At 45.2% G+C, this 25708-nt stretch overlaps 1 long non-coding RNA gene across 2 annotated transcripts; it reads left to right on the top strand.

Annotated features, from left to right (window-relative positions):
• The first annotated feature begins 492 nt into the window (after positions 1-492).
• Positions 493-9756, top strand: LOC131591670 (uncharacterized). Of its 2 annotated transcripts, none has more exons than XR_009280443.1 (3): positions 493-621; positions 2756-2894; positions 7421-9756. It is a non-coding gene; the product is annotated as an uncharacterized LOC131591670 (long non-coding RNA). The 2 variants fall into 2 exon arrangements; XR_009280442.1 differs by having other exon boundaries at positions 2756-3446.
• The last annotated feature ends 15952 nt before the right edge of the window (positions 9757-25708 follow it).

Here is a 25708-nt window from a genome sequence, read left to right as displayed (position 1 = left end):
GCTGAGGGTTTTTTTCTTATGGTCGAGGCAGCTTTTTTTGAAGCAGGCTTGGGATGCGTTGGGAGATTCCCTGATTCAGGCGATGCCCGCAGGGTATACTGCCGAAATAGCTCGGCTCCTGGTGATCTGGCGGCAGTGTGACTGCACTCTGGAGAGCTGTGCGTCCTCTTCTGTTAGTTCAGTGGCTGTTTTCTCTGACTTGGATGAATGGGACGGCATGGATTCCAGCTTTGGGAGCAGGGCAGAGTTCTCCCTTTCCCTCCGTGATGCGGAGCTAGGGGAGGGCTGTGTCTAGGATTCCAAGGTCGGCTCCCCTGAGGTTGCTGGGGCACCCAGAGAGTTGGGCCCCAACCACCAGGCTCTCGGGGGCTCCGCGGAGCTGATGGGCGTGGCCCCGCCTCACCCAGTGCCAAGGAGGCGGAAGCGAGGGGGGGGGGGTCGCCTTCCTTGTGTGCATTTCCGGCTTAAGGGGAGGGGAAGCTGCCAGAGCAGGGGCCCGAGCCGCCCCTGGAGACTGAGTCAGGGATGATTCCGTGTCCTCATTGTGGCAGGGCTGTGCCATATCCCACAGGGGCTGACAGGGCAGGCCCAGGCTCCGCATTGATTGCTACATGTGCACAGGTAGGCACCGTCCTGGAGGACAGGGGTTTGGTTGACTTTCTCTCGAACCCTGTCCCAGTGGGCGAGGCGTCCGTGCCGCTCTGCGCAGAGCAGCCCGTGCCGGCTACTGGGTTTTGCGTCACCGGTGGAACCCTATTGGGGGCGATGCCGCACGCCTCTCCTGCGCTAGATTTGTTGGGTGTGGGGGGGAGTGCCGACTGCGGCACAGATGCCGGGCTGGATTCTGCTGGTTCTGTGGTGCGGTGCTCCCCTCCTGCGAGCCTGGGACAGTCCCTGGAAGCAAGGCAGGGTGGTGCCATGGCTTTGCGAGCTGCGCCCCTCCTTGCGCTTCGCTGTTCCCCTGCACTGGGGGAGGGCAGTGCCAAGCTGGCTCCACCCCGTCCCGCCTCATGTTCCCGGGCACCGCCCAGGCCCGCAGCTGGGGTGGGGGTGTCGCTGCCATCTCTCACGGCTGCGTCGGCCGCGGCAGATACGGGCCCTGCGTTGTTTACTCTTGGCACGGACGGTGATACAGCCGTCAAGAAGCCAATGGCCCCCAGGGGCAAAGGGCCCTGGGCTGGTGGGGCTTCTTCAGCTGGCCTATGGACTTTACCCCCTGCCAGACGACCGTACGGCTGCGGGACCAGGCGCGGTTTTGGGAGGCGGTGAAGGCCAAGGTTGACGAGCTGGCTGGTTGCAATTCCGGGCACAGCCCCCTGGAAGGCGGGGACAACTCCTCTGATTCTGCTGGTGCTATGACAGCTGTGCCGTCGAGCGCTGTTGCGATGTCTTCCGGCCAGGTGCCTGGCCCTGTCTCGGGGAATTCCGTGAGACAGGACGTAGCAGGCGAGGCCATCCTTCTGGATGGTTATCAGGCATTCCCTGTGCTTCAGGGTGCGACTCAGAGAAACCATCTGCCATTATCCTGGAAAGCCTTGGCAAATCTCTGGAAGATGGCTGAGAAACATGGCTTAGGGTCAAGTGAAGTTATGCAGGCCCTTCGAGGTCTTGTTGGTGATGTCTTGGTGCCTTATGATATCCAGAGTTTAGCCCGTGTTCTTTTTCAGCCAGTTGAATATGATATTTTTTGAATCGCAATGGGCTCAGTTGGCATATCGAGTGGTACAGCAGAATACTGCCTTGGGTCAGCAGGATCCCAGGCATGTGATTGGATCTGATGCTCTGCTGGGCACGGACGGCTTTGCTGACGTTAATAGGCAGGTTGGCCTTGACCCTCTTGTGCTCGAGCAATGCAAGGAGACGGGCATGGCAGCATTAGTGTGGACCATAGAACTAGCCTCCCCGAAGGAGCCTTTTGCGACTGTTGTCCAGCAGGCTGACGAATCTTTTCTGCGATTTGCGAATCGGCTGACTGCTTCTGTAGAGAGGCAGGTGCAGGATTGCGAGGTGAGACAGCTCGTGCTCAAAAACCTCGTGAGGTCTAACTGTAATGCTGTGTCGGAGAATCATTGGGATGCTTCCTGGTGATCCCTCACTGCCGCAAATGGCTCAAGCTTGTGTACAGGCAGGTGTTGCTGCTGATGAGCTGCCTACTGTGGCTGCCGTTCTGCGGCTGACTTGGGTGAAGCCGCAGCGTGGGCAGCAGCAGCAGGGAAATGCTCAGGCCAGCAAGAAGCAAAATAAGAAAGCGCAGGGGGTATCAACTCCCTTGTTTTTCTGTGCTCTGTGTGGAAAACCCAATCATGCAGCAAATGTGTGCAAGGCGAAATTCCATGCCAATGGTCAGCCTTTGTTGGGCTCGGGAAATGGGAAGCAGAGCGCGATGGAGAGACGTGCTCAGACACAAGCTTCTCTTCACACCCTGGAGCCGATGGATGTTTGCTTGGCCAGCTCATAGCCAGCACCTGTGGCTCAGCAGGCCTTGATGTCTGCACAGCAGACATGGTTGCCTTAGACTCTTGCAGGATATACAGGGTTCCTTTGGATGCTTTTGGTCCAGTGGGTGAGGGCATGAGTGCTCTTCTTGTGGGGAGATCTAGTACCACTACTCAGGGCATCATTGTGCACCTGGGAGTCATCAATTCAGATTTCACGGGGCAGATTTATGCCATGGTTTCCATGCTCACCCCCCCGTCACTATCCCTGCGGGAACCAGACTTGCTCAGTTTGTGCCTTTTAAGTCTTGTGTTTGCAGGGCTGAGAACCGGCTGCAAGGAGATGGCGGCTTCGGGTCCACTGGGGCACCTCAGGTTCATTGAACAGCTGTCCTGACGGCCAGAGATCGTCCTGAGCAGGTCTGCACCCTGTCCATCCCTGGTGAGACACCGTCAAAGGTTAGCCTCCGCGGACTTCTTCACACTGGTGCGGACATCATGATTGTCAGGTTTGACAACTGGCCCCCGGAGTGGCCGTTGGAACTGATGTGGACGTCTGTCGCAGGGTTGACAGGAGCAGTGCAATGCTATGTGAGCCGGAGGCCCGTGTTCATCACAAACCCAGAGGGAGACACGGTCATGGTTTGGCCGTACGTTACAAAGGACTCATGGATAACTCTGGGGCAGGGATGTTCTAGCTGCATGGGGAGTGCATATTGGGATGGATTTTTGATGGGGGCTCCTGTGCTGGAAGGTGCAAACTGTCTGACGCCTCCTATATGGTGGCTGGTGGACAAACCCATTTGGGAGAACCAGTTGCCCCTCCCTCATGATAAACTAGTCGCCCTCCGTGATTTGGTGCAAGAACAGTTGGACCAGGGTCATCTGGAGCCTTCAACCAGTCCCTGGAACACTCCTGTTTTCTGTATCAAGCAGAAGTCTGGGAAATGGAGGTTGCTGCAAGACTTCCAGAAAGTTAATGCTGTGATGGAAAGCATGGGGACATTGCAGGTTGGTATGCCATCACCCACCATGGTTCCCGCTGGTTGGCCAGTCCTCATTGTGGATCTGAAGGATTGTTTCTTTACAACTCCTTTGCATCCTGATGACAGACTGAAATTTGCCTTCTCGGTGCCAGTTGTCAATAATGCTGAGCCTGCACAGAGATATCAATAGAGGGTTTTGCCACAAGGCATGTGGAATTTGCCTGCCATTTGCCAATGATATATGGCTTGAGCCCTGTCTGGAGTTCACCAGCAGTTTTCTGATGCTCATCTCTATAGCTATATGGATGACATCTTGGTGGCTGCACCCACCCAAGATGACTTCCTGCAAATACAGCCTCAGCTGATCGCTGCCTTGTACTATCATGGGCTGCAAGTAGCTCCAGAAAAGGTTCAGCAACAACCTCCTTGGAAGTATTTGGGGGTCAAAATTTTGGAACGAACAGTCCAACATCAAGAGGTGCGATTTGTGCATTCAGTGAAGACACTGAATGATGTCCAAAAGTTGGTGGGTGTTGACACTTGGTTGCGTCCCTGTTTGGGACTGACCACGGCACAGCTGTCTCCCTTGTTTGATCTGTTGAAGGGAGAGTCTGATTTGAAGTCGCCTCGGACGCTGACCCCGGAGGCCCAACAGCAGCTGGAGGGGATTCAGCGAGCAGTTTCTGCTCGTCAGGTCTATCACATTGATCCTTCCATTGATGTCACTCTTTTCATTACCACTCCAGATTTGCATCCCACAGGTATCATTGGCCAATGGAATGATGAATGGTCCAATCACTTGCATGCCCTGGAATGGGTCTTCCTGCCCCATCAGCCGCAGAAGACGGAAACTGCATTGTTTGAGCTGATAGCTCACTTGATAGTCAAATGCTGGCAACGGTGTTTGCAATTGATGGGTGTGGATCCTGCAAAGATTGTGCTCCCGGTACCACGGGAGGACTTTGACTGGAGCTTTGCAAACAGTATTTCTCTGCAAAGTCCTCTGGAAAACTTTTGTGGGAAGATCACTTATCATCTGCCCAGCCACAAGCTATTGCAAGTGGCAAAATTCACTGAAATTTCTTTGCAGCCAAAAAATAGTCAGGACCTGTACAACGACCCACCATCTTTACTGATGGTTTGGGGAGGACTGGGAAGGTCATTGCTACCTGGAAGGACGGATCTGAGTGGCAGGTTCTGGAGAGTCATGAGGAGCGTTCGGCCCAATTGGTGGAATTACGGGCTGCTGTCATGGCATTTCAGAAATTTTCCTAGGAACCTTTCAATCTGGTCACGGGTTCCACCTATGTGGCTGACATAGCCCAGCGGTTGGGTCATTCAGTTTTGAAGGAGGTCAGCAATCCTGCCTTGTTTCATTTGCTGAAGACTTTGTGGTGTGCCATTCAGGCCCGGGTGCATCCATACTACATCCTGCATATGAAGAGTCATACCAATTTGCCAGGGTTCATTGCAAAAGGTAACGCGAGGGATGACAAGTTGGCTAACCCAGCATGGGTTGCACCTCAGCCTGACACGCTCAAGCAGGCTAAAGCATCGCATGGGTTTTTCCACCAGAACGCACATACTTTGCAGAAGCAGTTCCAGCTGACATCAACTGAGGCCCATGACATTGTTGAGTCTTGTGACGACTGTCATGCGCTTGCTGCACCTTTGCCATCAGGGGTAAACCCCAGAGGCCTTAGGGCCTTGGAGCTTTAGCAGACGGATGTCACCCAAGTTGCCGAGTTTGGTTGGCTCTGGTATGTGCATGTCAGTGTGGACACTTTCTCCTCTGCAATATGGGCTTCCGCTCACACAGGAGAAAAGACCCATGATGTCATTGCCCACTGGAGGCAGGCCTTTGCTGTTTTAGGCATACCTTCTGCTGTGAAGACCAATAATGGTCCTGCTTACGCCTCTCAGAAGGTGCGGCAGTTCTTGCAGTTGTGGGGTGTGTCACAAGTTTGGTATCCCTCATTCTCTGACAGGTCAAGCTATTGTAGAATGTGCTCATGGTACACTAAAGCGAGTTCTACAGAAGCAAAAACAGGGAATGCAGGGTGAGACCCCGCACAGTTGGTTGGAAAAAGCTTTATATACCCTCATTCACCTCACAGTGCCATAGAACTCAAATAACCCGGTCATGTTGAACCATCACCTTTCATTGCAGGCTTCGGATGAGTCACATCAGCCTCAGGCGAAGGTTCGAGTGAGGAATTTGGTCACCAAACAGTGGGAAGGTCCCCATGACCTTATCACTTCAGGGCGTGGGTATGCATGTGTATCCACAGATACTGGGGTATGCTGGGTACCTGCAAAGTGCATTCATCCTGACCTGCAACCGCAAAGGCAGCATCCAGCCGACGAGCGGGTTGGAGACTGTGACCAAATTGAAAGTCATCAAATGGATGGGCCATTGGATGATGACTCAGATGCAGATGACATGAGTGATCACCCCAGTGGCCCACCCACAAGCAGACACTGATGCTTGACACGTTTCCATTTTTATCTTTTGTAATGGAGAAAGGGTGAGATATCACCCTGAAACTAAAGCCTTCTGATTGTCTAGAAAATTATTTTCTCAATTATTTTCCCTTTTTGATTGTTTAAAATACTGTTTGTTTCTCTGTTCATTTTTCTTTTCTTTGTTTTCTCTTTCTTTTTTTAAAGAAAAAACGGTGAGATGTCACCCTGAAAATTAAACCTTCTGGTCTTGTTTTCATAGTTTCTAGCCACTCTCCCAGTGAAGTAACTATAAACATAGATGTTTATATATTCTTTCAGAGAAACATCTTTTGATGGACGTTTCTCACCACCAGTGTGATTGGGAAGGTGGTAACCTAACTATCCAATCCCTGGTCATTGTCGAGAATCTATAAATACTGGAGTCACAAAAATAAAAGGCTCTTTTTCCTTATCATACATTAAGCCGTGTCCATGTGAATCATTTCGTGCCCTACAGCGACAGTTATTCTCTATTCTTCTGAGCATAGGGAATGGGCCTGTTAAATTAGTGAGAAGTGGCATTTGGAAAATTGTATTGTCCAGGAACAACAAGGGTTTATCTGTGAAAGTAATGAAATCAGAGCTCAAGATATTTGCTTGGACACAGAACAAAATATCTGCAACTTTGAAATAAATCCTAACGAGTCTTCTGAATCAGTACTTGTGTATATAGGCCATGGATGTGCATGCTTGAGAACTGACTGTGATAGTGTACTTATAGAAAATTCGGTAGTGAATACAAAAAGCATTCAAATTTGTGTGTTTGTAATTTTACTAAGATTGCAGGATGTGATTTTTCTTATGTAGTCCTAGCAACTTCTTATCACCTTTTACAGTCTAATTACACACTAATCTACCATTTATTGCCTACTCCTATTGGGATGAACCTCACTCTGCTAAAACAATTGTTGCTTCACCACGATTTAATTGAAGTTTTGGAAAAGATCAAGAAAAATGGACAGAAAACCTTAGTAACTGTTCATCACCATGTGAAAGAAATACATTGTGTTTTGGAAAGAGTAAAGAAAGATGCCAAGCACTGATGGTGGGATACTCTTTTTGGGTGGTTGCCTACGGCTACAGGTAGCCTGGAAAAATTATGTCATCCCATCATTTTTCTCCTGATTTTAGTTTTGGTTGATTTTGTTTTATCGGCAATACCACATATTATGAATTGGAAAATGATGAAACGGTTAACACAATTGACATCTATAATGAATGTACACAACTTAGTCAATATTGCATTCTCTGTAGGCACCCCTGAGGTTATTCACATGAGACAGACAACAAATTGGCCCTTGTGATAATGAAATTGACTGACATTGCTTATTTTGATTGTATTGGATTAATTGAAATTGCTAATTCTTTGTAATAAGAAATTGAATGTATATTTTAATTGAAAATTGATTATTTGCTTTTGTTTTTCCTTTTTCCTTTCCCTTATCTTTTTCCAGCTTTTCTTTTTCTGTCTGATTTTCTGTCTCTGTTTTCCAGGGTATGCTACCAAACTTTGACGAGACCTGAAGACTTTGCAACAACACTATGAAGGAACCCTCTTGATGATGATCGTGAGTCATGGGGTGGTCTGTAAGAGACGGTCTGAAGTTTCCCTTATCTGCCTCACGACCATTGCAAGAACAGAGACTAAGACTCTGAAGACCCCAGGGGACTTTGTGCAGGGGTTCTGGCCTGGTGGAGGTGGATGCTTGCTAAGTGATTGTTTGCAGGTGTGCTCGACCTACACCAGAATAGTGATTGTTTGCAGGTGTTTGCTGTACTGCCACAGTACACTGCCTTAATTCCTGCTGGTGAGCAGGGACTTGTGAAGAGTGGCCTGCTCTGTACCTTGCACCTACTTCTCAGAGCAACGAGTTTCACCACAATAGTCAATAAATCTCCCCACCTTTTGGCCAACTGCCCCTCGCTTTGAAACAGACTATAAAAGTGACTTTTCTAAGTTACTTTCTGAGAGAGATCTCCCCACAGAAGAAGACATTGGTGACCCCCATTGTCATCCTGGAAATTGAAGCCTTCTGATAATGTTTTCACAGTTTTAGTTACTTTCCCATTAAAGTAACATAAACATAAGTTGTTTATCACATTCCTTCTAAGAAACATCTTTTGATGGACATTTCTCATGACCAGTGTGCTTGGGAGGGTGGTAACTTGATTATCCAATCCCTGGTCATTGTCTAGAATCTATAAATACTGGAGTCAGAGAATACAGGGACAATTTTTTATTCTGACAGTGAGAGGTGTTCATGTGAATCATTTTGTGTCCTCTAGCGACAACCCGTCTCGTCCGTTGGTAGCTATAACCCCCCTTTTTCCCTCTTTACTTTGCCTCTCTCTCTTTTTCTCTCTCTCTCTCTCTCTCTCTTTCTCTCCCTCTCATCTATCGCATAACCCATGATGCGGGCACCACTGATAGCAAAAGATTTTAAAATCATAGAAAATTTGGGGAATTAGAAAGAAAGTTAGGCTTGGCAAGCCCTGGGAAAAGTGTTAAAAGTAGGCCCTGGGAGATGTTAGGCATTGTGCTTGCTAAGAGCATGTGAAACTGCACCTGTGTAGTCAGTATATGATAAATTATATAATTATATAATTGTTAGATGTGATTAGATATAATTATTGTTTAAATAATCATGAGAAACTATGTTAGGAGTTTGGGGGGATCACGAGAAATCCATGCTTGGGTAAAATCAATGCATACAACAGAACAATGTAAGTTTAATAATTAACAAGGAAGTTATATAACGATAGAGTATAAAAACATGCTCAACTCAAAACCAAGTCGCGTCAGATTTGGGTATGCGTACCCCTGACACCCAGAGCTCTTCAATAAAGCGCCTTCATATACTCATTCCGTGATTATGTGTGTTCCTGAACTCTAACATTTTGGCGACCCTAGATGGGACCTTGTGAGTGCTGCTGAGCGAGCTCGCAACCCGATCACGCTCCAGCTGGCACCGTGGGATTCTCGGAGAGCCCATCGGCTGCGACCATCTCTGCTGCTCACAACGTCCCCGGGAGAAGAGGTAAGGTGCTTTTACTTTGATTTGGGCAACTCGAATTTCCCGCAAACTGCGCACACAGAGGTGGAAAGCACCCTACACTTGCTTGAGGGCTCTCTTAGTGCAAAAGGGCGGGACTGTTTTTCTTGTTGTGTGCATGAATTTTGACTGCTTGGTGTAGCGAAGAGACAACGAGAATTTTAAACTGAAGGAGTGCCTCCCAAGCAGATTTGGTCTTTTCACCCATACAGGGAAGTGAAAAGCTGTGTTTGTGTGCATAATTTAAGTTTATACCTCCCTGTAGTGGTTTTTCCCTTTGTAAAAATGACTGAAAACTGCAGTGCGCAAGTTAAAACTGCATTTTATGCATGTTATGCTCTGTTCGCAAAACACAATGCCAGACCTTCTCCGGGAAGGAAAAGTTGGTGCTCAATAATTGGTTTAATTTGGAAAATGTGATTGATAGAGTATGTTCATTACAATATGAAACAAAATTTAAACTGGGCAAAAATAAAACTGTACTCTGCTCAGTTTTGGGAGCTTGTCTTACAGCAGCTATAGAAACTCGCTGTAAGTGAAGAAGTGAGGAAAGAACTATAATAGACTCCCTCCAAAACCTAGTTAAAATTTTGCAAAAACAATTGGATGAAGAAAGGAATAAGATCAATCTGTTGCGAGCAGCCCTCTATGATAAAAATTCAAAAATGCTGACTTGCTAAAAGAAACAAGAGAGGGAAACCCCTCTCATTAATCAAATTTAACCTCAAAAAGAGCTAACTTGGATAAAATTGTGGGAAACACTGCCGTCCTAGTTTGAAACCTCTAATTAAAACAAAACAGAATATAATTATATCAATGATAAGGATCTTGACCTGCACACAACCACTAAAAATAGAAAAAAGGAAAAAAAAAGAAAAAAAAAGAGAAAAAAAGGGAGTACGGGCGTCTCCCTCATGAGTCAGAGACAGAATACTTATTCCAAGTGTCTCTCACTGGAGGTGATCAAATTCAGTTGAGAGAGCGGGAATCCAGTGAGTACTGGGGACATGGAGTCTTCTTAACAACAGGAGACAGACGTAACCCATGGTCCCTAACTCAGCACGCAGCTTATTGGGCAGAGGGGCTTAACCCCTTGGAAAGAGGGGGGCCCTATAGCTATAGTGAGTACCCCTGACCAACTACTGAAAATTATTCACAATGCTGTCTGCTTGAAAATGATACACAAAAGAAAATTAATTGCTATTAATTGTTATGAATCACCAATGTTGTTACCTGTGAAAACTGAAATTATGACCCCTTTAATTCAAGGCCTTCCAGAATCACTTAAACCTACAGAAATTTTCCTCCAAAAAAAACCATAGCAGCTATAACGCCTGTGGACAGACTAGATAGATTTCTTGAGAACATGACTGATTGACTTGGTTCCACTGATCCTGAATTTACTTCCTTCACCACCCCCTCTCAGCCAACAGGTTCAAAATTGTATTCTCCTGCTACAAACCATAAAATGTGGACATGGAGAAAAGTTGCAAAAGAGCTAATTAATTACAGTAGAAATTATGGATCTGTAAAAATCCCAGAAGAAAAATCAGAGAAAGCAAAGGGTGTTAGATACATTACTTCTCTTAACGAAAACACAGAAAAGGGAAAACAAATCTCTAACCACCAGTATTGGTGGTCTCTAGAGATAAAGAAGGGGGTCCCCAGAAAGGTAATGCATGGCTTATCACTTAAAAGTTGAGTAAAGTAGTTTCTAATTGGCACTGTCCCAAGTTCATTGTATCAAATGCCCCCACTGTACAACCCAGCACACCTCCACAGGCTCTGGGCTGTGAGCCAAAGCAGTCTCCTTCTCAGCTTCTGGGAGCGGAGCCCAAACAGCCTTAGAATCAGGGAAACTGGTAACTCTGCCTCTCATGGGTGAGCAGAGAGGCAGAGGTTGGTTGTGTTTAAAATACTAGAAATAACAAAACTAGAGACATACTGATTACAGCAATAGTGGGTCCTAAACGTGCACCTATTACTTCTGTAGTTAACACTAGAGCCCAAATTTCTGTGTTGACCAACACAGACTAGTACATGATTTGAGAGCAATAAATGTAATAACTAAAGATATTTACCCAGTGGTAGCTAATCCTTGCACATTGTTAACATCCGTAAAAGAGAAATAGAAATGGTTTACTGTAATTGCCTTTTTCTGCATACCCCTTGACAAAGAAAGTAGGAAACTGTTTGTCTTTGAATGGGAAAGTCCAGAAAACAGAAGGAAAACTCAGCTCACCTGAACACGACTCCCACAAAGATACAAGAACAGTCCAACACTATTTGGAAGTCAGCTGGCGAAGGAGCTGGAGATTTGGACCGAGAATGGCACGTACCAGAAAACAATACCTGCTGTTACAGTATGTTGATGATACACTGACAACTACAGAAGAGAAAACAACCTGCATAAAGGTAAAAATTGAAATTTTAAATCGACTGGGAATGGGAGGATATAAGGTGTCTAAAGAAAAGGTACAAATTGCTCGACAAACTGTGATTTACCTGAGATGTGAAATCTCACAGGGGCAGTGTAAGCTGGGTACTAATCATATTCAAGCTATTTGTGCTATTTCACAACCCCAGAACCTGCATGAGCTGCGAGATTTCCTTAGGATGACAGAGTGGTGACACCTGTGGATCATGGACTATGGACTAATTGCAAAACCCCTGTATGAAACCCAGAAGATGCAGCCGTTTACCTGGGGCAAACCACAGAAGGAGGCCTTCCCCAAACTGAAGGAGGCATTGACAACTGCTCCAGCGTTAGGATTGCCTGATTTATCTGAAGATTTTCACCTGTTTGTGCATAAAGACTACACCTAGCACTGGGAGTGCTGACCCAACCTTTGGGAAGCTGGAAAAGGCTGGTAGCCTGCTTTTCCAAACAACTTGACAACGTGAGTGCCAGATGGCCTTCATGCCTGCGGGCAGTTGCAGCCACTGTGATGCTGATACAAGAAGCTAGGAAACTCACGATGGGTAGACACATAAATGTCTACATGCCACATATGGTTAACCACTGTTTTAGAACAAAAGGGGGGCCATTGGCTATCGCCAAGCAGGATGATGAAATTCCAGGTAATCCTGACTGGGCAGGATGATGTCACACTAAAGGCAACTAACCTCTTGAATCTAGCTTTGTTCCTAGGTATCACAACTGAGGAAGGCTCATTAGAGCATGACTGTATAGAAGTAATAGAGTACACCTATTCGGCAAGAGAAGACCTGAAAGACATCTGCTAGAGCAACCAGAATGGGAGCTATTCACAGATGGAAGCAGCTTCGTGGAGAACGGGACCAGATATGCTGGATATGCGGTAACAACAGTCAATACAATAGTGAAGGCAAAAAGCTTTATCACCGAATACATCTGCCCAGAGGGCAGAACTGGTTGCCTTAACCAGAGCACTAAAATTGAGTAAAGGGAAAACGGTAAACATATGGACTAGCTCAAAGTATGCTTTTGGAGTAGTACATGTACATGGAGCACTGTAGAAAGAAAGAAGACTACTGTCTTCTCAAGATACTCACATTAAACATCAAGATGTAGTCCTGCAATTGATAAAAGCAATACAAAAACCTGAAGAAGTAGCAATTATACACTGTAAAGCACACCAATCAAGAAACTCCAAAATTTGTGAGGAAAATCAAAAAGCAGACTGGACAGCCCGACATGCTACTCGAGAAGTGCAAACAACAATGGCATTGATAACTATGAAAGCTAATGTATCTAAATTTAATTTGCCTCCAAAACTGAAATATTCAATAGAAGATGAGAAATTGGGACATTTGCTAAATGCACAAAAGAATTCAGAAGAGTGGTATGTAACTACACAAAGACAAATAGTGTTAACCCCCTTGATAATGAGAGAAGTTCTACAAATTAAACATAACAAATGTCATTGGGGTGCAGAGGCATTGGTAAAATTGCTAAAGCAAAAATTACTCTCCGTACGGATGCTAACAAAGGCAAAATCAACTCAGTGGCTAGACACAGGCATAGCTAGGGAGGATTAAGATAGGAATAGAATCAAGATAACACTTAGCAAGAACCCTCTAGTAGAGTGAAATTTGGGTGAGCCCTAGAGCAGATAGCAAATTGTCAGAATAGAGAAACAGGTCAGGTAGATAGACTAGCAAGAGTCACCCGGGAAAGATTTAAAGAACTAAACATACAATTACAATTTATTACTCCTGGAAGAGCATGGAGTGTGTGAGTTTTTTAAAGGGACGGATTGATCATTGCTGTGTCCACACCCCAAATGTAACTGCAGATGTAGAATATGACATCAATCAGTTGCAACAAATAAAGCATGGAGCATAGGAAGAGCAAAAGGATTTGACTATAAATTGGTTAGGCAAAATCTTCAAAGGGTTAGGGTGGAATGTGAGTTCATGGATTAAATCTATCATTGAGAGTGTGATAAACTTACTAATTGTATTCTTAGCAATTTGGTTAGTTTACAGCATCTTAAAGGGAGAAATACAGAAGAAAACATCCTGGAACCAGAAGATAATAAAGGCACTGATGCGAGATCCACACCCACCATCTTCTGGTTCTCCAGTTCGTGACAACATCCAGGACAACGTTTACATCAATCAAGGATTCGAAGAACATCAAGTATAAACTCAGAAACAAAGAACTGTATCAAGTGAAAACATTTGCACTTATAGTGAAGTGAAAATGCTTTCAAAGGGGGGAATGATAGCAAAAGATTTTAAAATCATAGAAAATTTGGCAACTTAGAAAGTTAGGCTTGGCAAGCCCTGGGAAAAGTAGGCCCTGGGAGATGTTAGGCCTTGTACTTGCTAAAGATCATGTCAAACTGCACATGTGTAGTCAGTATATGATAAATGATACAGTTGTTAGATGTGATTAGATATAATTATTGTTTAAAGAATCATGAGAAACTATGTTAGGGGGCTAGGGGGGATCATGGGAAATCCATGCTTGGGTAAAAACAATGCTTACAATAGAACAATGTAAGTTTAGGAATTAATATGTAAGTTATATAACGATAGAGTATAAAACATGTTCAGTTCAAAACCAAGATGGGTCAGATTTGGGTATGTGTACCCCTGACACCCAGAGCTCTTCAATAAAGCACCTTCATATAATCATTCCGTGATTATGTGTGTTCCTGAACGCTAACACCGATGAGAGACTTAAATTTGCCTTTCTGGTGCCAGCTATCAATAATGCTGAGCCCACACAGAGATATCAATGGAGATTTTGCCACACATCATGTGAAATTCACCGGCCATTTGCCGATGGTATGGGGCTCTAGCCCTCTCTGGAGTTCGCGAGCAGTTTCCTGCTGCTTGTCTCTATCTTCATATGGATGACATCTTGGTGGCTGCGCCCACACAGGATGAACTGCAGTGGATACATGTTGTAGTTGATAGCTTGAAATGTATCTTTTCCCATCTTTTAGTTGTGATTTCCCCCCCCAGCTTCTCTTTCTCCTAATTGTTTACCTGGCATCAAGTTACCATGGTTACTGAAGTTTTTCTCCTCAGCTCCACGGCAAGAGGCCGGATAGAGTAAAGAGAGGACCCTGCTGGCATTTCCAGAAGCTTGAAGTTTCTTTAGCCCAGGAGACCCTTCTTTCCAACACGGAAGTTTGTAACTTTGTTTTTCCTGTCCCAGAATGCCTCAGAGCTATGGAAGCTGAGAGGGCATGCTTACCTTGCCTTCCCTTTCTTTCTGCCTTGTGTTGCCAGGAAACCAGCCTCCCCTCTCTCTCCCCCTCTGCCCCTCTGTGGAGAATACTCCTACACCTTTGTGGGCATTTTAAGAAGTTGGTGTCTGTTATTCCTTATCTTGGTGTGTGTAACCTTGATTTGCAGAAAGTTTGTAAGATGTACTAACAGAAAAATAATTGGTTCTCTCTCTGATGTTCCCTCCCTCCGAGAAACCCTGTTAAAAGAGACCCCCCAGACCCCAAATCCTTTGTCTCTCGTCCTTTGGATTCCCCTTCACAGAAATAAACTGTGGAATGCAAACCAGAGAGAGAGTCCCCCCCTGATTTCTTTACTCGCTCTATAGACTTGAATTTTTGAAGAAAATCAGTGAACCCCACAAACATATGCTGGCTCGAAACCCGAGTGAAGAGAAACCTCATCACTGAGCTAGCCGGGCCACACTCGAGAAGATCGAGTCAGATACAGCCTCAGCTGTTCCCTGCCTTGCCTTCTCATGGGCTGCAAGTGACTCCAGAAAAGGTTCAGAAATAACCTCCCTGATATTATTTGAGGGTCAAAAAATTATTTTGGGACGAACAGTCCAACATTAGGAGATGCAATTTTTGCATTCAGTGCAGACTCTGAATGATGTCCAGAAATTGGTGGATGTTTTTACATGGTTGCGTCCCTATTTGGGACTGACCACAACACAACTGTCTCCCTTGTTTGGTCTGTTAAAGGGGGACTCTGATTTAAAGTCACCTCCGACACTGACCCCAGAGGCACAGCAGCTGCTCGAGGAGGTTCGGTGAGCAGTTTCTGCTCGTCAGTTTATCGCACTGATCCTTCCATTAATGTTGCTGTTTTCATTACCACTCGAGATTTGCATCCCACAGGTATCATTGGCCAATGAAATGATGAGTGGTCCGATCCCTTGCATGTCCTGGAATGGGTTTTTCCTGCCCTGTCTGCCAAAGAAAGTGACAAACTTCACTGAACTTTCTTTGCGGCCCAAACATAGTCAGGGGCCTGTGCAAGTACTGATGGTTCGGGGAGGACTGGAAAGGCCGTTGCTACCTGGAAGGATGGATCTGGGTGGCTGGTTTTGGAGAGTTGTGAGGCTGGGTCGGCCCAATTGGTGGAATTACAGGCTGCTGTCATCGCATTTCAGAAGTTTTCCCAGGCACCTTTCAATTTGGTCATGGATTCTGCCTCCATGACCAAATTGGGAGCCATCCACGAGCAGGTGTTGATGCTAGACACGTTTTCAACTTTTTCTTTTTTTTTTTTTTTTTTGTAATAATGAAAGGGTGAGTGTTGGGGAAGGTGAAACAGGGAAACCTTGTGAATGTGATTGTTTAACAAAAGATTCTGAAAATATGAAGGCTAGAATCAAAGTAGAAATGAAAGCCTGCTTTGAGTCATAGGATACTGAGTACTGGTTAACCAAAGAACAATAGCCTAGCCAGCTAGAGGAGAATCCCTGTTGATAAAACAATGTCCTTCTGCTGATAGAGAATGCAAAGGTCAAGAAGCAAGGAAAGAACTTGTAAGGTTTTGTAGAATCTAAAATGCAACACTGTATGTTAATATAGGGAAGCGCATAGGCTGTATGTAAATTCTTTAGTGGGTGTGTCTCATGGTGATTGGTTACTAAGAATTAGAATATTCACGATAGAAAAAGATATATTGGATTGTAACAAGAACTTCGCCCTCTTAACTCTGACCCCTTACCTCTTACCCCTTAGCCTTTCCCTCTTACCCCTTTACCCCTCTCCCCCACTCCAAACTCTCAGCCCCCTCTCCCTGCTCCTACCCCTCTCGTCTTCCCTGCTCTCTCCCTCTGCTTTTTCCCTCTTTCCCTCTGTTGCTCTTACTCCCTCTCTCCCCCTTCCAGCCTCTCCTCCCCTGCTCTAGCTGTTCTCTCTCCCCTCCCCCAGACCACGTGGACACCGAGGCTGGTGGCGGACACAGGTCTCCCCTCTTTTTACCCATATAATAAATTGCTTATACTTGAACAGCTTGACCCTGGAGAAGTCTCTCACCGCGAGCGAGCGTTTTTTACACTCCAATAGGTGAGGTTTCCCCCTGAAATTACAGCCTACTGATTGTATGGAGCATTGTTTAATTTTCCTATTATTTTTCCTTTTGATTGTTTATAATGTTGCTCGCTTCTTTGTTCATTTTCTTTTCTTTTTCTTTTTGTTAAAACCAAAAAGGGTGAGATGTCGCCCTGAAAACTCAGCTTCTGAGCTTGCTGACATGGTTTTCTAAAGACTTTCCCAGGACAGTAACTGTAAACATAGATATGTGTACATTCTTTCTGTTACACATCTTTTGATGGACATCTCTCACAGCCAGTGCAGTTGGGAAGGTGTTATCCTGATTATCCAATCCCTGGCCGTGGTCAGAAACCTATAAATCCTGGGAGAAGAAATAAAGTTTTCTCTTCCTTTCACCACACCTGGAGCTGCGTTTGTGTGACTCATTTCGTGTCCAGCTGCAACACTTCACCATCTGCTCAGCTTCATCAATGGATTACCTTTGCTCAGATTTACACTTTGAAATACTTCATTCCCCCCAAAATACTCTTTCATGAATTAAAGGAGTTTTTCAGAACATTATTATCAATCTCCATGGCCTTAAGAAGAGAATAGTTCAGCTTATTTAAGCATCTTCTCATTCTCTTCACATCCGAAGCTTGATTTCTTCCTTCACTGACTTTGTTGGTTTATGTTGTCTCTCTCCATGTTGATCACTCTCTCTTCTTCTCTCTGGAAAAAGGATTAAATCTGCAGGTCTCATCTGGGTAGTGAAAGGGTTAAAATCTGGCTCAAGCCGCAGCTAGGTATTTATGGGATCGGATTTCAGCTTGGCAGCGCTGGAAAAGCAGCAGACACCTTTTTTCAGCCTGCGGCCATCTGTGCAAGCCATGGAAGCAAGCAGCCGTGGCCTGCTCCAGCCTAGGGCCGGGGTCCACGGCAGAGCCCGGCCCCAGCCCGGGAAGGGGGAAATCCCCGAAGGCTCCTTCCCCCGTCCGGGAGCCGTGGCAGGCTGAGCCTAGCCCTAGCAGGGCTTCATGGCCGGGTGCGGGGGGGGGGGGGGGGGGGGTGGCGGGGGTGGCGGACAGGAGCTAGCTGGAGTTCTGTTACCTTTCAAAGCCGGAAAACAATAAAAAGACAGAATCTCCCAGGCACAGGTTTAAAAGGTGGTATTCACAGGGTTGATATCACTTTTCAACGGTCAAAACTACTTTCAATTCTTAGAAATGGCCAGCTATTAGCCAGGAGAAAAAGAGAAAAAAACTCCCATCAACCTCTCTCTCAAAGCCTTCACTTCCGTGTTTTTTTACTTTTTTTTTCTTAAATGCCAAACCATCATACCACGCCAGCGTGGGTGGATACCTGGAGGAAGCTGTGATCCCGTGCGAGATGTGGTGGAGAGAGGGCGGCCCTGCTTTCAGGCAGGAGCAGCCTGTCCTTGGAGGAATGCACTCTGTGGAAGAGTGACCCACGCAGCAGCAGTTTTGGGAAGACTGTGTGCCTGGAGGATTGCTACTCATGAAATTGGAACCACATTAGATGTGATAAACAGAGACCCTTTTGTTCGACTAAACATGCAGATATGATATCCTGTAATGTTATGTTCTGTAAAATCAAGATTGTTATTTACCCCTTACTTACTTACGATAGTTACTTACGTATGCATAGTTACTGATGCTTGTTTAGCTACTGACGTTTATCATGTCCTTGCTAAGATTCCTTGCATTCCAAAAAATTACTGAGCTAAGCCTTTACAAAGAACAGTGAAGAAAGGTTAAAAGAAGATAAGGTAAAGACCGAACGATCGGACCCATAGACCGATGAAGGCGCATGCGTAGAAAGACCCGAGGAAGGACACGTCACAGGAGAGCCCGGAGGGCTGGACTGATTAAAAGGAGACACACGAAAAACGAAAGCACGGCCGCGGCAAAGCGAGATCGCTTCCCGGCTGTCCAGCGCTGTCTTTTGCTTATTGCTTGCTTGCTATAATTAATAAAACTTCCCTTTATTAAACTTTAACACTCTCTCTAGTGAATTTATAACAATTGAGAAGTTCACGGAGACCTGTGTCCCATGGAAAGGGACCCCACGATGTAGCAGGGGAAGGATTCCTCTCCCTGAGAAGCGGAAAAAAACCTTGGGTGACAAACTGATTAAAATCCCACCCCCGTCTCCCTGCCTTGTAGGTAGGAAGGAGGGAGGAGTTGAGGGGGAAAAAAGGTACTTATAAGGGCTTATTTTACTTCTAATTATCCTTCTCTGATTTTGTTAGTAATAAATTCACTTTGTACATCTAAGTTGGGCCTGTTTTGCCCTTGGAGTGTTTTCTCCCAGTCCTTAACTCATGAACCCTTCGCTTAATTTTTTCTCTCTCCTCTGCCCAGCTGTGGCTGGGGAGGGCAAGTGAATGATTTCTGTGGGTGCCTGGCATTTGGCCAGTCTTAAACCACGACACCCACCAACCAGGTTTCAGAGGTATTCCCAGAACTCATTCCCATCTCCTTAGCATATCATTTTCAGGGTCAACTTTACCAAAACTTTCAGTGATTCTCCAATCCAAAATCTTTCTTTTAGTCACTTCTACAGCTGGAGAGAACTTTCCAGCTGCCACTGCTGAACAATAACATATCTTACCATTACTACACTTGCTTCCCTTGGTAATTTTATGCTTTGCCCTGAGGAGATAGGAAGAGGTACATAGATTAGTTTCCATGACTATATGTGCTCTCAAAACTAAATTGAGGGAGGAACCTATCCTGTACACTATGGAAACCAGTAAGAAAAATATAAACTTTTGTGGGTGAGCGTCCGTAGTGATGCAGAGTCCCCAAGCAGGTGCAAAGGAAAGCCGTTTCATTGCAAAAAACAGGCCTTTTTAAGCAGTTAGCCCATTATTAGTTACATAGTTTTAAATCATAACAAACATAATCCAACCAACCACCATACACCACAGTGTGAACACATGATGGTTATATAACTTGTTTTTCTACCTCTAATTCAGCTGAGTCACTTTCCCATAGTCCTCTTCTACTTAGACAAAGCAACAGGCCTCAACCATGATTTTACAAGGCTTTCCTTTTGTAAAGTTTTACCTATATGCAACAAAGTGATATAAACATAGATTAATATAAACATAGTAACAACAACAGTTAGAAATGTGACAATACAGAACTTACTTGGTCTTAGCACCTTGTTAGAGTAGCCAGCCTTCCTTTTCAAACCTTTGTATTTTTAAGATAAAATTATTTTTGTCTGATTTACATATGGTTATATCCCAATTTTGCAAATTTATATTTAATTCCATAAGGCAGTTATTAATGCAATCTTTGTTCTATGTGTCTTAGTTAAAGTGGTAGTAAAAAGGACACCAGTCATTTTTTTCTTGCTTACTTACTTTTATGGCATCTGAAGCCATACCTGCTATTGAAATTATTACAAGGTTCTGATAGGATAGCTGAACGATCCAGGAACAACACTGTTGGTAACACTGTTCTGGAAATACAAAAAGTAAACCATTTAATGCATTTCATTTTGGAATTTCACATTTTGTTACATCTTTTAACAGATTTACCATTTATTATATTGTCCAATATGGTTCCTTTGTGTTCCTCTTTGTCTGGAGTTAATTTTATTCACATAATAGGGGAGTTTCTGGCAGTAGATCTCACAGTTGTGTGAGTAGTCCGCAGTTCTTTCTGCTTCTGCAGCTTGAGTGGCTCCTTGTGTCACGTCTGGATACATACTTAGCTTTTTATCTGATGAGGATACACTTGAATATTCAAAGTTGTTAATGATATCAAAACAAACTTGCACAATGGAATCACATGTGGGAGTAGATGGTGTCAGGGAGCAGAATGGTCCCCCTGTTATCCAGGAGGAAGCAGTCAGAGAACTACTGAGCTTCTTGGATGTTCATAAATCTATGGGACTATTGGTGTTCAAAACACTCGCGGTGAGAGACTTCTCCTGGGTCAAGCTGTTCAGGTATAAGCAATTTATTACAAGGGCAAAGAGAGGGAGAGACCCATGTCTGCCGCCAGCCTTGGCATCCACGTGGTCAGGGGGAGGGGAGAGAGTGCCGGGAGAGCAGGAGAGGTGAAGTTGGAGATGGAGAGGGAGGGCTCAAGAGAGCATGAGAGAGATCAGAGAACCAGGAAGGCTTAGGAGAGAGGGGGGGACAAGAGAGGGGTAAGAGAGGGAAAGAGGGAAAAACAAGAGGGATAGAGCAGGGGAAACCAAGAGGGTAAGGGAGGGAAAAGCTAAGAGGGTAAGAGTAGGAAAAACAAGAGAGAGGTAAGAGCAGGGAAGAACTGAGGGGTAGGAACAAGGAGGAACTAAGAGAGGGGTAGGAGCAGGGAGGAACTAAGAGAGGAGTAGGAGCAGGGAGGAACTAAGAGCGGGGTAAGAGCAGGGAAGGGCTAAGAGAGAGCGAAGTTCTTACAATACAATATATCTTTTTCTATAGTGAATATTCTAATTCCCAGAAACCAATCACTACGAGATACACCCACTAAAGAATTTACATACAGCCTATAAGAATCACCATATTAACATACAGTGTTGCATTTTAAACTCTAAAAGCTTTACAAATTCTTCCCTTGCTTCTTGACTGTTCCCGCTGAAGATGAATAGATCATACGGACACAGGTCGAGGTGTGGTGAAAGGAAGAGAGAGTTTATTTTTCCTCCCAGGATTTATAGGCTTCTGACCATGGCCAGGGATTGGATGGTCAGGATAACACTTTCTCACTGCACTGGCCATGAGAGATGCCCATCACAAGACGTGTAACAGAAAGAATGTACACATATCTATGTTTACAGTTACTGTCCTGGGAAAGTCTTTAGAAAACTATGTTAGCAAGCTCAGAAGCTGAGTTTTCAGGGCGACACTTGACCTTTGGATTCTCTATCAGCAGAAGGACATTGTTTCATCAACAGGGATTCTCCTATAGCTGGCTAGGCTATTGTTCTTTGGTTATATAGTAACTAGTACTCAGCATCATGACTCAAATCAGGCTTTAATTTCTACTTTGATTCTAGGCTTCATATTTTCAGAATCTTCTGCCAAACAATCATATTCATAAGGTTTCCCTGTTTCATCCTCCCCAACATGGGACCAGATGGGATCCATCCCAGGGTGATGAGGGAGCTGGCAGATGAGCTTGCAAAGCCACCTCCATCGTTTACCAACAGTCCTGGCTCACTGGTGAGTGCCCAGATGACTGGAAACTGGCCACTGTGATACCCATTCACAAGAAGGTTAGGAAGGAGGACCCTGGAAATTATAGGCTGGTGAGTCTGACCTTGGTATCTGGTAAGTTGATGAAGCAGTTTCTTTTGAGTGCCATCACACAGCACCTACAGGATGGCCAGGGTATCAAACCTAGCTAGCATGGGTTTAGGAAGGGTAGGTCATGTTTGATTAGCCTAATCTCTTTTTATGACCAGGTGACCCACATGGTGGATGTGGGAAAATCTGTGGATGTTGTCTATTTGGAATTCAGTAAAGCCTTTGACACTGTCTCCCACAGTAAACTCCTAGAAAAGATGGCAGCCCAGACACAGCTTGGACAGGAGCACTCTTTGATGGGTTAAGAACTGGCTGGATGGCTGGGCCCAGAGTGTGCTGGTGAATGGTGCTGTATTCACCTGGCGGCCAGTTACCAGTGGTGTCCCTCAGGGGTCTGTGCTGGGGCCAGTTCTGTTTAATATTTTTATTGACAACATGGATGAAGGTATTGAGTCTTTCATTAGTAAATTTGTGGACAACACTAAGCTGGGAAGCATGTGCTGGAAGGTAGGAGGGCTCTGCAGAGAGACCTGGAACGGTTGGATGGATGGGCAGAGTCCAATAAGATGAAGTTTAATAGGTCCAACTGCTGAGTCCTGCATTTTGGCCACAATAACCCCCTGCAACACTATAGGCTGGGGATGGTGTGGCTGGACAGTGTCCAGATGGAAAGGGACCTGAGGATACTGGTCAACAGCCGACTGAACATGAGCCAGCAGTGTGCCCTGGTGGCCAAGAAGGCAAACAGCATCCTGGCCTGTATCAGGAATAGTGTGGCCAGAAGGATCAGGGAAGAAATTTTTCCCCCATACTTGGCACTGGTGAGGCTACACCTTGAGTACAGTGTCCAGTTCTGGGCCCCTCAGTTAGGAAGGACATTGAGACACTTGAACACATCCAAAGGAGGGCAACAAGGCTGGTGAAGGGCTTGGAACACAAGCCCTATGAGGAACGACTGAGGGATCTGGGGTTGTTTAGCCTGGAAAAAAGGAGACTCGGAGGTGACCTTAACATTCTCTACAACTACCTGAATGGAGGTTGTAGTCAGGTGAGGGTTGGTCTCATTTTCCAGGTAACAACTGACAGAATGAGAGGACACAGTCTTAAGCTGAGCCAAGGGAAATTTAGGTTGGATGTTAGGAAAATCTTTTTACTGAAAGATTGATAAAGTACTGGAATGGTCTGCCTGGGGAGGTGGTGGAATCACCATCCCTGGATGTGTTTAAAAAATGACTGGATGTGGCACTTGGTGCCATGGTTTAGTTGAGGTGATGTTAGGGCATGGGTTGGACTCAATGACCTTAAAGTTCTCTTCCAACCTTGTGATTCTGTGATTCTGTGAGTGGGAAGAGGGGTGAATTCCCACCACAGTTTTGAAATTTTTATATTTTCTGCTTGCTAGTTTTATTTTGCAATGTAACCAATTCTGTTGCAGAGTGAGATGTCACCAGTATCTGCTTTGCCTTTTGGTATGTAAATTTCATCTTTGCAAACAGGCTGAGCTTGGGGTTGAGAGGCATACCCTGTCCACACCTTCCCCTCAGCAGCATTAATTTGCATTTCTAAGGCTGCTCTCCTGGCTGCCTGGAACAGCAGCTTCTCAGCTGGGGCACACACACAAAAATCCAAGGTGATAATCAGTAGCGCATGCAAAGAAACAACAGCAAAAAACCAACAGGCATTCAGAAGCATTTTAACACTCTTTTGTCAAACTGCTTTTATCTCATGGGTGTCCGGCATTGATTTTATGTGCCGGCAAGACTCAACACACACACAGGCAATCCTCATACGTGCACATAATACTACAACCTGCAGGTATCAGGACCTGCTTTTCCAAAGGCACAGAGAACAAAACTTCCCCAAAAGAGCAGCTGTAAAATTCAAAGCAGGTATCAGAACCTGCTTTCCCCGAAGCACAAGGGAACACATTTCCCCAAGGCGGTGGCCACAAAACTCACTGCAGATATCAAACCTGCTTTTCCCAAGGCACAGGGGGAGAGACTTCTGTTGCCACTGAAGATGAATAGATCACACGGACATAGGTCGAGGTGTGGTGAAAAGAAGAGAGAGTTTATTTTTCCTCCCAGGATTTATAGGCTTCTGACCATGGCCAGGGATTAGATGGTCAGGATAACACTTTCTCACTGCACTGGCCATGAGAGATGCCCATCACAAGACGTGTAACAGAAAGAATGTACACATATCTATGTTTACAGTTACTGTCCTGGGAAAGTCTTTAGAAAACTATGTTAGCAAGCTCAGAAGCTGAGTTTTCAGGGCGACAGACTTCCCTGAGGCAGTGACTATAAAACTCACTGCTGGTATTAAAACCTGCTTTTCCAAGAAGGAGACCTGAACTCCTTGGAACAACACAATGCACACTGCAGAATTGGCTTCAGGACTTTAAACTGCCAGTTCTGACTTTCCATCACAAACCATGCAAAGAGACAACTCCATGCAAAAGGGAACTTGCAGGGAGGACTCATCCAACAGAAAACTCACAATTTACCCAGTGAATTGCAAGATTTGGTATATTCCTTATAACAAATGAAGTTTCTGGGAGGTGCAACACAAGGAATTCTAATCCCTACAACAAACCCGTTGTTTTAGCTTTTGCAACATCAACAACAACAACAAAAAACCCCAGATCTTTTTGTACACCAAAGACTTTAGAAGTTACCATTCAACTGCATTTTAACCAGGCACCAAGACTCAAATTCACTACTATAAGCACAATAACATGCAAAACCATTTTTGATAGTCACTTATATAACTTTACACATGTATTGAACAGAGGACAGCAAATTATACCATCACTAGTGATTTCTTTCATCATCCAGTTATATTATCAACACTATATTTACCTCAAAGTAATGCTTTTATAAAAAAAATCCCACAGGGATCTTGCTTTGAACTCACTGGACTCAGGGAATGTGAGGTCTCCCTGGTTAATATTTTCCATGCACACTCAGAGCCCCTCACGATCCCGGAATCCATAGAGTGTTGAGAGCTTTGTCCCATCTGGGTTGCCAAAATTGTCACTGAAACTGCAGGAAAACCAAAAAACCTCTCCAACAACATTTTTAGCTTTAGACAATCAAGGTGTTACTTTATTCTGGCCAGGATGTGCAACAGAAATAATTTCCTCTACACATTGCCCGGGTGTGCACAGAAAATCCTTCCATGACACATGACTTTAATTGTATTTTTCACATATTTATACAGTCTATCATTTCATGGTTCTCTTATCAGTCTTTTCTGGTCCAGTGTGGTAGTTTGGCATTTAGAAAAAAGTGGAAAACACCCACGGCAGTGATTTCTCTGAGAGAGGCTGCTGGGAGTTTCTTCTCTGCTTGAGACCTGGCCAATAGCAGGACAGTTCTGAGAACTGACAGGATTTTGCACCACTGAATAGTAAGTTCACCTTTGTGAATACCACCTTTTAAAAACCAAGCCCGGGAACTTCTGGCTCTCTGTTTCTGGCCTTGAAGGCTATTGGGGCTCTGGTGTGGCTGGCCCACTCCCCCACGGCCTGTGCCGCCTGGAGGGGGGCTGGGCCGGACTCCAGCAGATCCTGGGTGGGAGATGGAGACTACGGGACTTCCTCCAGCCACAAGCCGGGCAGGGCTCTGCTGTGGCCTCTCCCGGGAAGCCCTCTGTGTAACTTTTATCTAAAAAATCCTTTTTCTCTTTCTCTGATTCTGCTGCA

Source organism: Poecile atricapillus, chromosome W, assembly GCF_030490865.1.
Source record: "Poecile atricapillus isolate bPoeAtr1 chromosome W, bPoeAtr1.hap1, whole genome shotgun sequence".
Taxonomy (NCBI): Eukaryota; Metazoa; Chordata; class Aves; order Passeriformes; family Paridae; genus Poecile; species Poecile atricapillus.
The sequence above is the reverse complement of the archived record's forward strand: the minus strand, read 5'-3'. Positions and strand labels throughout refer to the sequence as shown.